General features: G+C 40.1%; 1 non-coding gene across 1 annotated transcript; it reads left to right on the top strand.

The window, feature by feature from the left end:
* Nucleotides 1–4,679: 4,679 nt before the first annotated feature.
* On the top strand, nucleotides 4,680–4,753 carry Trnas-cga (transfer RNA serine (anticodon CGA)). The gene has a single exon. It is a non-coding gene; the product is annotated as a tRNA-Ser (tRNA).
* Nucleotides 4,754–4,974: the final 221 nt, after the last annotated feature.

The raw sequence follows: 4,974 nt of genomic DNA, 5'->3' as shown, positions 1-4,974 counted from the left end.
ATACATGGCTACACTCCATACAAATACTTTCAGAAATGACTTCCTGGCACTTAAATCTATACTCGATGTTAACAAATTTCTCTTCTTCCGAAACGCTTTCCTTGCGATTGCCAGTCTACATTTCATATCCTCTCTACTTCGACCATCATCAGTTATTTTGCTCCCCAAATAGCAAAATTCCTTTACTACTTTAAGTATCTCATTTCCTAATCTAATTCCCTCAGCATCACCCGACTTAATTCGACTACATTCCATTATCCTCGTTTTGCTTTTGTTGATGTTCATCTTATATCCTCCTTTCAAGACACTGTCCATTCCATTCAACTGCTCTTCCAAGTCCTTTGCTGTCTCTGACAGAATTACAATCTCATCGGCGAACCTCAAAGTTTTTATTTCTTCTCCACGGATTTTAATACCTATTCCGAATTTTTCTTTTGTTTCCTTTACTGCTTGCTCGATATACAGATTGAATAACATCTGGGATAGGCTACAACCCTGTCTTACTCCCTTCCCAACCGCTGCTTCCCTTTCATGCCCCTCGACTCTTATAGCTGCCATCTGGTTCTGTACAAATTGTAAATAGCCTTTCGCTCCCTGTATTTTACCCCTGCCACATTTAGAATTTGAGAGAGAGTATTCCAGTCAACATTGTCAAAAGCTTTCTCTAAGTCTACAAATGCTAGAAACGTAGGTTTGCCTTTCCTTAATCTTTCTTCTAAGATAAGTTGTAAGGTCAGTATTGCCTCCCGTGTTCCAGTGTTTCTACGGAATCCAAACTGATCTTGCCCGAGGTCGGCTTCTACCAGTTTTTCCATTCGTCTGTAAAGAATTAGTGTTAGTATTTTGCAGCTGTGGCTTATTAAACTGATTGTTCGGTATTTTTCACATCTGTCAACACCTGCTTTCTTTGAGATTGGAATTATTATATTCTTCTTGAAGTCTGAGGGTATTTCGCCTGTTTCATACATCTTGCTCACCAGATGGTAGAGTTTTGACAGGACTGCCTCTCCCAAGGCCGTCAGTAGTTCCAATGGAATGTTGTCTACTCCGGGGGCCTTGTTCCGAGTCAGGTCTTTCAGTGCTCTGTCAAACTCTTCACGCAGTATCATATCTCCCATTTCGTCTTCATCTACATCCGCTCCCATTTCCATAATATTGTCCTCAAGTACATCGCCCTTGTATAGACCCTCTATATACTCCTTCCACCTTTCTGCTTTCCCTTCTTTGCTTAGAACTGGGTTTCCATCTGAGCTCTTGATATTCATACAAGTGGTTCCCTTTTCTCCAAAGGTCTCTTTTATTTTCTTGTAGGCAGTATCTATCTTACCCCTAGTGAGATAAGCCTCTACATCCTTACATTTGTCCTCTAGCCATCCCTGCTTAACTATTTTGCACTTCCTGTCGATCTCATTTTTGAGACGTCTGTATTCCTTTCTACCTGCTTCATTTACTGCATTTTTATATTTTCTCTTTTCATCAATAAAGTTCAATATTTCTTCTGTTACCTAAGGATTTCTACTAGCCCTCGTCTTTTTACCTACTTGCTCCTCTGGTGCCCTCACTACTTCATCCCTCAAAGCTACCCATTCTTCTTCTACTGTATTTCTTTCCCCCATTCCTGTCAATTGTTCCCTTATGCTCTCCCTGAAACTCTGTACAACCTCTGGTTCTTTCAGTTTATCCAGGTCGCATCTCCTTGAATTCCCACCTTTTTGCAGTTTCTTCAGTTTTAATCTACAGGTCATAACCAATAGATTGTGGTCTGAGTCCACATCTGCCCCTGGAAATGTCTTACAATTTAAAACCTGGTTCCTAAATCTCTGTCTTACCATTATACAATCTATCTGATACCTTTTAGTATCTCCAGGGTTCTTCCATGCATACAACCTTCTTTCATGATTCTTAAACCAAGTGTTAGCTATGATTATGTTGTGCTCTGTGCAAAATTCTACCAGGCGGCTTCCTCTTTCATTTCTTAGCTCCAATCCATATTCACCTACTACGTTTCCTTCTCTTCCTTTTCCTACACTCGAACTCCAGTCACCCATGACTATTAAATTTTAGTCTCCCTTCACTATCTGAATAATTTCTTTTATTTCATCATACTTTTCTTCAATTTCTTCATCATCTGCAGAGGTAGTTGGCTTATAAACTTGTACTATTGTAGTAGGTGTGGTCTTCGTGTCTATCTTGGCCAAAACAATGCGTTCGCTGTGCTGTTTGTAGTAGCTTACCCGCATTCTTATTTTCCTATTCATTATTAAACCTACTCCTGCATTACTCCTATTTGATTTTGTGTTTATAACCCTGTAGTCACCTGACCAGAAGTCTTGTTCCTCCTGCCACCGAACTTCACTAATTCCCACTATATCTAACATTAACCTATCCATTTCCCTTTTTAAATTTTCTAACCTACCTGCCCGATTAAGGGATCTGACATTCCACGCTCCGATCCGTAGAACGCCAGTTTTCTTTCTACTGATAACGACATTCTCTTGAATATTCCCCTCCCGGAGATCCGAATGGTGGACTATTTTACCTCCGGAATATTTTACCCAAGAGGACGCCATCATCATTTAATCATACAGTAAAGCTGCATGCCCTCGGGAAAAATTACGGCTGTAGTTTCCCCTTGCTTTCAGCCGTTCGCAGTACCAGCATAGCAAGGCCGTTTTGGTTATTGTTACAAGGCCAGATCAGTCAATCATCCAGACTGTTGCCCCTGCAACTACTGAAAAGGCTGCTGCCCCTCTTCAGGAACCACACGTTTGTCTGGCCTCTCAACAGATACCCCTCCGTTGTGGTTGTACCTACGGTACGGCTATCTGTATCGCTGAGGCACGTAAGCCTCCCCACCAACGGCAAGGTCCATGGTTCATGGGGGGGGATAAAAAATTAGCGGAAGCGAAAAACCCGCCCGCTATTAACATAATATACATTTTTCTCCACAGCCGCCCGACGTTGCAGAAAATACGTAGCTTTAAGATTCTTATTTTCAGTACAGCAGTCGAGAGCCAGAACCAGGACTCTGACTACAATGCAATGGTTAACGGAGGTAAGAAAAAATAATCTCGCGCGTGTGTGGGCCGTAATTGTAATTAATAACTAAAGCCTTTTTGCTTTAAAGTGAACTGACTAGCCGAGGAAATTAATATGAAAAGTTTATTCCATTGTTCAACTTAAATGCTCATGTTTTAGGATCCAGCGAGTCTAACATTCATTAAAGTAACAAATAATTTAAGATTAATATTGTTAAAAAGGAGAACTTCACGAAAGCATTTAATTGTAAATCAAAATTGAATGAAATATTTTGATTAAGGCCCACCACGTAAGTCGGTCACAATCAAAATAATAATAATATATTAAATTACGACGGCCGACGGACGCGAGAAGGCTTTTTGTTAATTGAACAGCCACATCAATTTTCCTTGCCCTTCCAAAGTTAGCTTCTTAGTAAAAATCATTTGCTTTTATTATTTCATCTAGATATTTAAATTTTGTAGGCTTCTTCATTCTCCCATAATCAGTTTTCGATGCCTCTTTCGCGTCTTTCATATTCTCTACTTGTTTCAAAAGATATGGATTTGTTACTACTTATATTGTTCATTTTAGTTTTCCTTTAATTGCTGATTTCAGTGTTCATTCGACTGCTCATCTTGCTGCTCACTTTATTGGTTGTGTTTACAGCTTATTTTCAGAAGACATTTAGCTCTCTACTACAGCGCACATTTTGCTGTCCATCTTACTACATATTTACACCTATTTTATAGCTAATATACATCATACTTGATGTAGTTGTTTGCTCATCTTCTCACCTGGAGCAATTGGAATGCTAAATGTAGCATTATGCCCGGCAAATAATAAATAAAAATACAAGTGCTACCATCACTGCCCCCTTTTTCTGTTCCAGTCTCAGTGGTTTGCGGCAGGGACGAGTTTTGGTGAATCTCCGTGTGACCTCCGTGGTCTTTTCTTGAGATATACTTAGAGGGAAGCAATGTATTCCGCTCTCTAACATATATATTGGGACCTCTCTTATGGGATTGGTTCAAATGGCTCTGAGCACTATGGGACTTAACATCTATGGTCATCAGTCCCCTAGAACTTAGAACTACTTAAACCTAACTAACCTAAAGACATCACACGCATCCATGCCCGAGGCAGGATTCGAACCTGCGACCGTTGCGGTCGCGTGGTTCCAGACTGTAGCGCCCAGAACCGCTCGGCCACCCCGGCCGGCTCCGTTCTGATTGGTCAGCTTTCTTTAAGACCAGTAAAGAAACATTATCCTCCCGCGTTAGTCTGCGCTTTTCATAACTAACCAATCAACAAATAATACACTTTCGAACTGTACTTTTTCCCGAAATAAATATTTAACATTCTGATATTTTGTTTATACTTTACGTTATTAACTATTTTCATTTGCACTCGAATTAGCTTTCCTTATACCATAAACTTACTTCACATATTATGATACAAAATTCTGCATCCTCACCATTCACACTGTCTTAAAAATTTCTCACGCTACACCGTTTATCAGTAGAACAATAATCTACGTTTCCAGAATGAGATTTTCACTCTGCAGTGGAGTGTGCGCTGATATGAAACTTCCTGGCAGATTAAAAGGTAGGAGACGAGATACTGGCAGAAGTAAAGCTGTGAGTACCGGGCGTGAGTCGTGCTTCGGTAGCTCAGTGGTAGAGCATTTGCCCGCGAAAGGCAAAGGTCCCGAGTTCGAGTCTCGGTCGGGCACACAGTTTTAATCTACCAGGAAGTTTAATAATCTACGTATTTACTTTAGACCACGTTCACGCATCATTCACACTGCAAAATGCATATACAAAATCATACAAAAATAAATAAACAAAAAAGCCTTCAAGAAATAAACAGAACAATTCACAAAAACATTCTCTTGACCTGTTTCTTGGATGTCTCTGTGCACTATTGTCCTATAGCCGATGAAAATTAGAACTA

This window comes from Schistocerca serialis, chromosome 7, assembly GCF_023864345.2.
Source record: "Schistocerca serialis cubense isolate TAMUIC-IGC-003099 chromosome 7, iqSchSeri2.2, whole genome shotgun sequence".
Classification (NCBI taxonomy): domain Eukaryota; kingdom Metazoa; phylum Arthropoda; class Insecta; order Orthoptera; family Acrididae; genus Schistocerca; species Schistocerca serialis.
This window is presented reverse-complemented; position numbering and strand designations above follow the sequence as displayed.